The 12,289-nt window shown below is 51.3% G+C and overlaps 1 long non-coding RNA gene across 1 annotated transcript in view; it reads left to right on the forward strand.

The window, feature by feature from the left end:
* The window catches only part of LOC142930377 (uncharacterized), a 35,119-nt gene extending 25,385 nt beyond the window's left edge, over window positions 1-9,734 (forward strand). The window contains exons 2-3 of the long non-coding RNA XR_012946339.1: window positions 6,709-6,789; window positions 8,008-9,734. This is a non-coding gene — a long non-coding RNA (uncharacterized LOC142930377). The remainder of the gene's footprint in view (window positions 1-6,708; window positions 6,790-8,007) is intronic.
* Window positions 9,735-12,289: the final 2,555 nt, after the last annotated feature.

The raw sequence follows: 12,289 nt of genomic DNA on the forward strand, positions 1-12,289 counted from the left end.
GAATAACATGAGAGTGACATGAGAGTGACATGAGAGTGAGACGAGAGTGACATGAGAGTGACATGAGAGTGAAATGAGAGTGACATGAGAGTGGCATGAGAGTGACATGAGAGTGACATGATAGTGAGACGAGAGTGACATGAGAGTGACATGAGAGTGAGACGAGAGTGACATGAGAGTGACATGAGAGTGAGATGAGGGTGACATGAGAGTGACATGAGAGTGACATAATAGTGAGACGAGAGTGACATGAGAGTGACATGAGAGTGAGACGAGAGTGACATGAGAGTGACATGAGAGTGACATGAGAGTGAGATGAGAGTGCCATGAGCGTGAGACGAGATTGACATGAGAGTGACATGAGAGTGACATGAGAGTGAGACGAGAGTGACATGAGAATGACATGAGAGTGACATGAGAGTGAGACGAGAGTGACATGAGAGTGAGACGAGAGTGACATGAGAGTGACATGAGAGTGAGATGAGAGTGACATGAGAGTGAGACGAGAGTGACATGAGAGTGAGACGAGAGTGAGATTAGAGTGACATGAGAGTGACATGAGAGTGAGACGAGAGTGAGATTAGAGTGACATGAGAGTGACATGAGAGTGACATGAGAGTGAGACGAGAGTGACATGAGAGTGACATGAGAGTGAGACGAGAGTGACATGAGAGTGGCATGAGAGTGACATGAGAGTGACATGAGAGTGAGACGAGAGTGACATGAGAGTGACATGAGAGTGACATAATAGTGAGACGAGAGTGACATGAGAGTGACATGAGAGTGAGACGAGAGTGACATGAGAGTGACATGAGAGTGACATGAGAGTGAGATGAGAGTGCCATGAGAGTGAGACGAGATTGACATGAGAGTGACATGAGAGTGACATGAGAGTGACACGAGAGTGACATTAGAGTGACATGAGAGTGACATGAGAGTGAGACGAGAGTGACATGAGAATGACATGAGAGTGACATGAGAGTGAGACGAGAGTGACATGAGAGTGAGACGAGAGTGACATGAGAGTGACATGAGAGTGAGATTAGAGTAACATGAGAGTGACACGAGAGTGACATGAGAGTGAGACGAGAGTGACATGAGAGTGACATGAGAGTGACATGAGAGTGACATGAGAGTGACACGAGAGTGACATGAGAGTGACATGAGAGTGACATGAGAGTGAGGATCCCAGGCGCACTCCGCGGGCAGGGAGAAGCGGCGCATCAGTTACTTCACTACGCTACGAACCCGGCAACCAAAGTTCCACTCACGCGCTCATCACCAATGATAGCGGCGAATCATTGAAGAGGTTCCTTTCTGTCCCTTGTAGGATGACTTAGCCTCAAGTGAGTAACATCAGGGTGGCGCCGGCCGTCATGGGTGCTCGCTAACGACAGTTGCCCCAACAGTCTGTTAAGGCTATACGGCGGTCCTTTGTCTTTGTCTGCGTGTATTTTACTATGTGTGTGTGTATCTATGTGTGTGTGTGTATCTACGTGTGGGGAGCGGTGGTGTAGCGGTTAGCACGCTGCGCTACGAACCCGGCGTCCCAAGTTTGATTCCCGCTCACGACCAACACCGGTGACGATTATCTGAACCGGTCCTGGGCCTCCCCTAGGTCGACTCGGCCTCAAATGAGTACCTGGTGCGGTGTGTAAACATCGCCACTAGGGAGACAGAGACGCCCGGGCGTGGTGTTGGATACCCACCTCGTGTGCCGTTCCGGCCTTTATAGGTGCTCGCTAACAGCACTTGCCCCTACAGTCTGTTAAGGCGATATGGGGGATCTTTGTCTTTTTTTGTATGTGTCTCTATGTGTCTGTGTGTATCTATGTCGGCACCTCCAGCTCCGTGTATCTCTGTGTACCTGTCTCTCTATATGTCTATCTGTCTGTCTGTGTGTATCTACGTACCTGGTGCGGCCGAACAAGGTATTGGCCAAATCCAATTATCGCACGTGCTCTTCCGGCCTTTATTGGTGCTACTCGCTAACAGCACTTGCCCCAACATTATTTTAAGGCTATACGGGGGATCTTTGTACTCGCCTTGTCAATCTGTGTGTCTTCCTCTTTGTGTCTTCCCCCCTAGTAGTGTAGCGGTTCGTGCACCGCGCTACGAACCTGGCGACCCAAGTTCGATACCCGCTCATGGGCCTCCCCTAGGTCGGGTCAGCCTCAAATGAGTACCTGGTGCGGTGTGCAATAAACATCGCCGCTGGAGAGACAAAGGCAGCCTTGCGTGGTGCTGGCCAACCACCCCTCTCTTGTGCCGTGACTGCCTTCATCAGTGCTCGCGAACAGCACTTGCCCCAACAGTCTGTTTGAGGCTATCCGGGGGATCTTTGTCTTTGTGTGTCTCTCCCCCTCGTGTCCAAGGCTGCCGTAGCTTTACGCGCGCGTGCACAAGCATTGTCCATCATTGCTCAAATGACCGTCATTCATCAGTCGTCTTTTAGCACCGGGTGGATACGGGGAGTTGGTTGTGGGGATGGGGGGCTGGGTGGTGGTGGTGGTGGTGGTGGGGGGGGCGGAGGAAAACGAAAAGTGGGGGGGGGGGGTGGTGGGTCCATTGTGGGGGGAGTGGGATGGGGTGGAGGGGGGGGGGGCAGTCGCCCTGAACCCCGCCTCCTCCACCCACCGTCACCAAACACGAAACACAAAGATCCTCCGTTGAGGAGGAGGAGGAGGTGACGAAGGGTGAGGGATTTGCTTTTCGCGAGCACCCCACCAACACGGGGTTGACGATGGTGATCCGTGCGCCAGAAGCGCACCAAGCCGCCTTTGTGTTTTTTTTTTATCAGTGACGGTCATCATCAAGCGCACGTGCCACCGGGTAGCGGTGGCGAGATGTTAACTCCCTCGCCCGGTATGCAGGAGGTCGTCGGTTCGATTCCCAACCCCTTGACGCCTGCTGCTGTACGTGTGGAGTTTGCGTGTCTCTCTCCTCGTGGTGGTCGCGTGGATTTGTCTCCGGGTCCTCCGGGGTTTCCTTCCACATTTATATAAACGTGCGTTTCGAGTATTTCGGCTGTTCTAAATGTCCACATGATAAGCCACTTCGTTGGGCTATCATTTCCGGCCCAGGTCGCTTCTGAAAAAGGGCTACTTAGCTCAGTGGGCCTTACCTGGTAAAATAAGAAATAATTTAACATATCATTTACATAAAAAGCAGCGTTCTCCAAATATTCAACAAACGGCTCTGTGGAATCCCTTTGTCCTGTTAAAGTCCAGTCACCATTTCCGTATTCTTTCTCTCTAGTCTCTGACTTTATCTGTATCTCTTCAACATCGATACATGGGCCACCGATCCTATGCGGGTGCCGTTGTCCAGAATTAGAATCAGAGTATTTATTTATATTGGAGGAATCCGATGAGTTATAAAGCTCTGCGTGTCTCTCTCTCTCTCTCCCCGTGGTCACGTGGGTTTTTATCCAGGTCCTCCGGGTTTTCCCTCCGCATTTAGAATCAACATGACGCGTTTAGAGTATTTGGCGGCTATAAATTGCCACATGATGATGATAAAGCCGCTGCGTTGAGCCATCATGCGTGGCCAGGTCGCTTCTGAAAATGAGCCACGCAGCTCATCGTTGCCTTACCTGGTGACATTAAAGGAAATAATTCAATAGTTTGCTTTGGCTCTAGCCAGGTGGTCGAGGGCATACCACGGTCTAACCCGAGAAAAAACTCATTATGAATCAAAGGACAGTATAACTATTGTTGTGGCGACGGTTCGGGAACACCCTAATCCAGGAGTGGACTAATCATGACCCATGATGATGATGATGATGATTGGCATTCTTATTTTTATGTATAGCCCCCTTATGTTAATCCACTGCTGGGTGAAGGCAGCCCCACGCCGTGTCGGCCATGGGCATTGTTTGACCATACTTCAGCACTGAGGGCAGTGCGTGCGGGTTGGTGAAGGAGGTATCCCGCAGCACTTGGTGAAACAACATCGCCTCGACACTGATGCGAGCCGCGGCTGGGGATCCAACTCCGTTACCCGTGCGAGGAGCACAAAGCGCTGCTAACCACTGCGCCACCGCTCCGATGACGATTGTAATACACAGATCACTCCTCCACCTTCCAAGCTCTCACCCCCCCCCCCCCCATGCTAACTCAAGGTCGTCGCTCCCCGTGGTTGGGTCGAGGTGACCTTCACCTCCCCCACTTCCCCCCCCCCTCTCCCCGCTGTCACGCGTCGTGCCCACGTGCCTCGCCTGTCCCACTGCGCAGGATTAGGGGTGCAAGGTTCGAGTCCCGGGAGCTGAGATCAAGGGATCAGCATCATCATCAGCATCATCATCAGCATCATAGGTAATTATCAATCCACTTCTGGATAGAGGAGGCCACCCCCTATGCGTCGCGATATCTCTCCCGACGCGACGACGTTCATAGGGAAGGTGCTGATGGATTGTAATCCGCTAGCGCCTTCCCGCACACGAGCTGAGTTCATCTCAATCCATAACGCGACGGAATCGTTAGCAGTCTCGCGGAGAATATCATGCTAGAATATGAAGATAGATTGTTTTAAGTTTTGCTGGCTGGCTGGCTGACTGGCTGTCTGGCTGTCTGGCTGGGTCGAGGGACGTACAGTGAGGGAAAATAAGTATTTGATCCTCTGCTGATTTTGTATGTTTGCACACTGACAAAGAAATGATCAGTCGATAATTTGAATGGTAGGTTTGTTTGAACAGTGAGAGACAGAATAACACCAACAAAAATCCATAAAAACGCATGTCAAAAGTTATAAATTGATTTGCATTTTAATGAGGGAAATAAGTAATTGACCCCTCTGCAAAACATGACTTAGTACTTGGTGGCAAACCCCTTGTTGGCAATCACAGAGGTCAGACGTTTCTTGTAGTTGGCCACTAGGTTGCACACATCTCAGGAGAGATTTTGTCCCACTCCTCTTTGCAGATCTTCTCCAAGTCATTAAGGTTTCGAGGCTGACGTTTGGCAACTCGAACCTTCAGCTCCCTCCACAGATTTTCTATGGGATTAAGGTTTGGAGACTGGCTAGGCCGCTTCTTCTTGAGCCACTCCTTTGTTGCCTTGGCCGTGTGTTTTGGGTCATTGTCATGCTGGAATACCCATCCACGACCCATTTTCAATGCCCTGGCTGAGGGAAGGAGGTTCTCACTCAAGATTTTACGGTACATGACCCCGTCCATCGTCCCTTTGATGCGGTGAAGTTGTCCTGTCCCCTTAGCAGAAATACACCCCCAAAGCATAATGTTTCCACCTCCATGTTTGACGGTGGGGATGGTGCTCTTGGGGTCATAGGCAGCATTCCTCCTCCTCCAAACACGGCGAGTTGAGTTGATGCCAAAGAGCTCCATTTTGGTCTCATCTGACCACAACACTTTCACCCAGGTGTCCTCTGAATCATTCAGATGTTCATTGGCAAACTTCAGACGGGCATGTATTTGTGCTTTCTTGAGCAGGGGGACCTTGCGGGGACTGCAGGATTTCAGTCCTTCACGGCGTAGTGTGTTACCGATTGTTTTCTTGGTGACTATGATCCCAGCTGCCTTGAGATCATTGACAAGATCATCCCGTGTAGTTCTGGGCTGATTCCTCACCGTTCTCATGATCATTGTAACTCCACGAAGTGAGATTTTGCATGGAGCCCCAGGCCGTGGGAGATTGACAGTTTTTTTTGTGTTTCTTCCATTTGCGAATAATCGCACCAACTGTTGTCACCTTCTCACCAAGCGGCTTGGCAATGGTCTTGTAGCCCATTCCAGCCTTGTGTAGGTCTACAATCTTGTCCCTGGCATCCTTGGAGACCTCTTTGCTCTTTGCCATGGTGGAGAGTTTGGAATCTGATTTATTGATTGCTTCTGTGGACGGGTGTCTTTTATACAGGTACCAAGATGAGATTAGGAGCACTCCCTTTAAGAGTGTGCTCCTAATCTCAGCTCGTTACCTGTATAAAAGACACCTGGGAGCCAGAAATCTTTCTGATTGAGAGGGGGTCAAATACTTATTTCCCTCATTAAAATGAAAATCAATTTATAATATTTTTGACATGCATTTTTCTGGATTTTTTTGTTGTTGTTATTCTGTCTCTCACTGTTCAAATAAACCTACCATTAAAATTATAGACTGATAATTTCTTTGTCAGTGGGCAAACGTACAAAATCAACAGGGGATCAAATACTTTTTTCCCTCACTGTACAGATAGATGGCGAAGTCGAGAAGGACACCCGGCCTGAACGTACCTAACCAATATGAATAAACAGACGCCACACGCCTCCATTCCATGCGGCCAACATTGAAGCGGCCCTGTGGCCTCCAACCGAGGTCGACTCAGCCTTAAATGAGTACCCCGAGTAAACATCAGCACGGGGGAGACAAAGGTGGCCGAGCGTGGTCCTGTCCACGCACCAGTGCCACGGCTACTCTACACAGCTGCTGCTACCGCTAACAGCACTTGCCCCGACAGCCTGTCAATGCCTATACGGGGAATCTTCGCCATTGTATTGTTGAGTTGTTTTATTCTTAGTTCTTTCGGTAAAGTCACGTTGAAGGGAAACAATAAAATAATAAAATATATAAATATATCTTGTATTGTTCTATATTTTATTATTTTATTGTTTCCCTTCAACGTGACTTTACCGAAAGAACCGAGAATATGAATCACTGCAGTCACGAAAGCTTTAAATCAAAATGTTGAGTTGTTGTTGTTGTCGTTGTACAGGGGCGAAAGCAGCAGGCACGGTCGACCACGGACGCTATGGCCAAGAGCCGCTCGGAGCGAACCTTGTCATTCGTGTCCCAGGTGTGAAGACCGAAACATAGAGGCCACTTGCCGTGCGGGCTACACGCGCAGACGGCCTCTGGTTAGTGCAGGGAGGGCCTCACAGAGGATTCGTTACGGTCAGACTTATTCAAAGCGATTGGAGGTAAAATTTAAAATTCAAAGCTATTGGAGGAAAATGGTCAGGAACGTGCGTTGGGAGCCTCTGGTTGGTGCTGGGAGGGCCTCACAGAGGATTCGTTACGGTCAGACTTATTCAAAACGACTGGAGGGAAAATTCGACGGTAACAAAGTTAAAAAGGGTCGACTATCGGTCGACAACCGTTGGAGAGAAGGGGAGGACGAGGATTGTCTGAAGGAAATGAGGGTGAGCGAGAGCCTCCGAGAAAGACGATGGTGGGGGAGGGGGGGGGGCTCGAGGGATATACGGGGGGGGGGGAGGGGAGAGCACGAGGAACAAGGGACGGCTCGGAGAGGAGTCGACGAAGTGAGAGCGTCAAGAAGCGACGCCCGAACCGACAGCGCTGAGTGAGAGCCAGGGCGTCGCTACGCCGGCGTTGCCACTTCGCGTCCTGCGCGTGTCGAGCTTCTTTCAGCAACTGCACGGAATCCGGCCGTGCTAATCGGAGGCGCCGAATTTGGAGGTGGGGGGGGGGAGGGCTCTTTATCAATTAATTAATATCATTAATTAATAAAGATATTTAAACGGGATAGGGGATGCGAGGAAACGGATGGGACGGTGAGCTAGAGAGAGAGGCGGGTTAGGGAAGATGAGGATAGGGGTGGACGCGGCTTCTGCACGAGGGCCAGTGTTTAGGTGGCTAAACGCTCGATCATATTCGCTGCAGATTTAATGAAATGGCATCCGACACGTGAAGTCTCCAAAGGGAACTGCGCGCACTCCCGCTCAGCGGTGTCGAGGCCATCGCCTTGCGTCGCTTATTAAAGCGCAATTCGTTACTCGACGCGAGCAGATGGGCCCCCCTCCCCTACCCCCCCCCTCCTCCTCTTACATCCCCCCCCCCCACCTCTAGCCTCTCCCCTCTCTCCAGACCATCCGCACCCCCCCCCCCCGGATCCCGCCCCCCCCCACCGCCTCAGGCCACTGAAGGTGCCTGGGGACCGGTTCTGTGGCCGTCTCGTTTCACACCCCGCGAGATTTGTTGTTGTTGTTGAGCATGCTCTTTGTTTACTGATTTGTGTAGTTGTTGTTGTTGTTGTCTGTCTGTTTGTTGACAGGTGTTGTACGCACACGGCTGCGATCATCGCACAAACTCTCGGCGGGCCTCATTGTTGGCACGAGACGATCGGGGGCCTACCGACAGATCCGAGCCGTCATCTCATTCAGCCAATAGGACGCCGTCGTCCTCGAGCCACGCTCGACAATCAGAGCCAAGGGGGGGAATCACACAAATCAGACAATGCTGACTTAAAGCTTTCGTGAACTGCAGGAATTAATATTCCTTGGGTCTTTCGGGAAAGTCACGTGGATAAGTTCAAACAAAAATATTTTTCAAAATATGAAACAAAAAACTACGGTAGTTTTTTTTTGTTGTCATTTTCTTTGAACCTATCTACGTGACCTTACCGAAAGACCCAAAGAATATCGGACAATGCTGTCGCGTGTTCCGCCTTGCCACCTTTCCGTTCTGCATCCAAATCAGCTCAATACCCCCGTAAACCACGTGACTCCTGCATGGCCGCACCCACTCTGAATCCCGCCCCCTAACTCGATGTCCCCGCCCCCTGTGAAAACAGACGCCGCTCCTCCGTGCGGCAGCAGTAGCATCACAGGCCCTGACGCAGCCCCCGCCCCATCCACACTCCTCTGCTCCCGTTTATCCGTTCCTTTTCCGTCCTTTTACCTCTCGAGTCGCACCCCGTCTCTTCTTAATCTCTCGTCCCTCTCCCCGTCCCTTTGTGTTCATGCGTCGCATCCGTGACTCCACTTCCCCTAACCCGTGGTGTGCGACCACGGGTGTAACATTACTCGCACTAAAAACAAGTCAAATTACGTGTTAAAATGTATTTATTTTACATTTTTAAAAAAGTATTTATCCGGAGAATAACTCGACCCCAGGCGGTCGACAGCCGAAATAACAATAAGAGACATTTTTGTCTAAAGTTTCACGAGCCGCAATGCGCGTGAATACTAGGGTAACTAGCATAACTAGTGTAACTAGCGTTACTAGGGTAACTAGCACAACTAGCATAACGAGCGGGGGGAGGGGTAGCTTGCCCCCGCCCCTCCCTCCACAAGCACTATGAGATATATGAGATATGTTTTGAACGGTGTAAAATAAGGAACTATTTAAGACTCGGTTTAACCATTTTATTTTTTTCTTGCAAAATACTTTCAGCTTAACACGTAGGCTTCCGCGACCAATATTATTCATAATAAAGTTTTTTTGGGGGGTTATATCGCGTTATTTATCAATGTGTCGTAACCCTCCTGGATGTAATTACCAGCGAAACGTCGTATTCAACTTGTAAATGTTGTGGGTTTACTCTGCAACGCACCGGTGGGCTGAAGTAGCAAACTAATTGCCGTTTTGTTTACGTGACTAACCTTACTCTCTGTGTCGGCTGGCCGAGGGTTACGATACATTTTATACTTACGCGATCTAACTCACAAACCTTTATTATGCAACTAGCTGTACTACCAGGCTTCGCCCGGGACTTGGATCCACCACGCGCGGCCGCCTTTGTCTCCCCAGTGGCGATGTTCACACGCCACAGCAGTTACTCGTTTGAGGCTGACTCGATCTAGGGGAGGCGCAGGACCGGTTAAAATAATCGTCACCGGTGGTGGCCGTGAGCGGGATTCGAACTCGGGTCGCCGGGTTCGTAGCGCGGCGTAGCGCTAACTGCTACACTACAATGCGTTACGCTTCCACATGCGCGGGTCACGTGACCGATTTGACGTCACAGCTCACTTGCTGTGCAAAAAATAAAAGCATTATTGAGCTCCCCCCCCCCCCCCCCAAAAAGTGTATTTTAATAGTGTTTGCATGGTGTACAGTCTGGAAAGTACCCACATGGCAAATTTCCAGTTTGTTGCATGTCGGGAAGTACGCTAAACATTTTGAACAGACACACATATTCACAACTTTGCCGTTTATATATCTGGAGACATACTTTCATTTACGCTCCGCGTTTTATTTTAATTCAATCAAAGCATGCAAACGTAACATTGCAAAGAGGTACTACGGGAGCTGTAGTGGCTACAGCATTAAATGTTCGAAACCGTGAGCGTGACGATGGCGATTGGGCAAGAAGGAGCCGCGATCTACAACAGCCTCCAAGGGCCGACCGTGCGAGACAAATTAAGTACCGATAGCTGCACTACCTGGTCTGATAATGTAGCCACGACGCCACTCTACCATCGCATTGTCGCCCGTACCATCAACACGTAACTATCAACATCCCATCGCCCATACCGCCACCTACGCTCAACACGAAAAGGCCGTTCCAAACCCGGCATTGTCATCAGCATCATCACCATTCACATTTGTCAACATCCAACCATCTCCCAGGGTCCCATCACCGACCCACAAGAGCCACTCCCCACCTCCTGCCCCCCCCCCCCACCACCATTTCCCTCTCCCCCTGCGCCTCCATCTCCAACCCGCCCCCTCCCCCCACACCTCCGACCCCCACCCCCTCCACCCTCACCTGGACCCCAATTCCACGCAGCCTCGGGTGCAGCGCCGTTTTCACGGAACATTAATCCCAGGCCACGTGACTTCCCCAAGGGGATGCGGTGTGGGGGTTGAACTCGGACGTGGGGGGAGGTGGGGGGAGGTGGGGGGATGGAGGTGGGGAGAGGGGACCCTGGGAGTAAAGAGTTGGGTTGGGGTTGGAGGGTACGAGATGGACGGGGTAGGGCCGCGTGTGATTATTGGCCACGGATGCGATGATCCTCGTGAGCCATGATCTTATCCACTGCTAGATAGTGGCCTCCCCTACGCGCGCTCCATCTGACAATCTGATTCACTCCCGCAAAGTGAGCTTATCTTTATAATAGTTTTTTTTTTTATTATGAGACTTGTATACCCAGGGAAAACCTCACCGAGACATAAGACTTCCTTTGAAGTGTAGTTGGGAGGCGATGTTGTTGAGTCATTTGCGTGTAATTATTCAACATTGAGATGTTTGGCCAATACCAGTTACATGGTGTGTGTGTTGTTTTTGGCTTTGGGAGGAGGAAACCGGAGAACGCCGAGATAAGCCATGTGGAACGGGGAGGGGACACGCACACTGCACACACACACCCTGTAAAGACAAAGATACCCCGTATAGTCCTTCACAGACTGTTGGGGCAAGTGCTGTTAGCAAGAGCCTATGAAGGCTGGACGCGGCACACGAGGGGGTGGCTGGCCAGCACCACACCCGACCGCCTTTGTCTCCCCAGTGGCGATGTTTTACACACCGCACCAGGTACTATACTCGTTTAAGGGTGAATCGACCTAAGGGAGGCCCAGGGCCAGTTCAAATACAGTATTCACTGTCACTGTTATTGGCCGTGAGCGGGAATCGAAGTCTGGTGGCCGGGATCGTAGCGCAGCGCGCTAACCGCTCCACTACCGCTCCCCATACACACAAAGATCCCCCGTATAGCGTGAAACAGACTGTTGGGGCAAGTGCTGCGAGCGAGCACCTATGAAGGCCGGTACGGCACACGAGCGGGTGGGTGACCAACACCACGCCCGGCCGCCTTTGTCTCAGCAGTGGCGAAGTTTACACACCGGACCAGGTACTCATTTGAGGCTGAGTCGACTTAGGGGTGGTCAAGGACCCGTTCAGATAGTCGTCACTGGTGTTGGCCGTGGACGAGAATCGAACCCGGGTCGCCGGTTTTCGTAGCGCGGCGCGCTGTCACCGACACGGACGCAAAGCGGGCACACGCGCTGGGACAGACGCACAGACACAACACACACGCTGGTCATGTGGGACGGTGTGGTCATTTTGGCTCGACACAAATCTTTAGAATTCCACATTTAGTGCCATTAAAACGCCATTTAGCCAATGCCTCCCCGGGGCAGAGAGACCCTGGGAGAGAGACAAAGCGGGCGGGAGGGGGGGGTGGAGAGGGGGAGGCCACGGTGGGGGGTGGAGGCGCGGGAGGAGGGAGATGCTGAAGCTGTAAGTCAAGCGTGGTGGGTGGGGGTGGGGGTGATGTGAAAATGATGGGAGGGGGGTAATAAAAAAAATAATCAACGATTAATCGATGCATCAGCGCTTGACTTAAAGAGGCGACAAAGTAATTTACGGGGAAGTCTTTGTCACGTGTGTATTGTAGAGATAAAGGCGCAGGCCTGCAATTTGCGTGCCTCACGCCACTGCGCGCGGAACGGGGCGGGTGGTGGGGGTCTTCAACTTTAGAGGAAGCTCCGGTGAAGAGCCCCCCCCCCCCCCTCTCTCCTCTTCTTGTAGACGTTCATTTCTCCGACACCTCCACGCTGGTGCCAGACGTCTTGGAAGACGCGGGGGTTACCCACGCTTTACCCCACAGCGCGTA

Source organism: Petromyzon marinus, chromosome 38 (assembly GCF_048934315.1).
Source record: "Petromyzon marinus isolate PM22_M1 ecotype Great Lakes invasive population chromosome 38, UKy_Petmar_22M1.pri1.0, whole genome shotgun sequence".
NCBI classification, from domain to species: domain Eukaryota; kingdom Metazoa; phylum Chordata; class Hyperoartia; order Petromyzontiformes; family Petromyzontidae; genus Petromyzon; species Petromyzon marinus.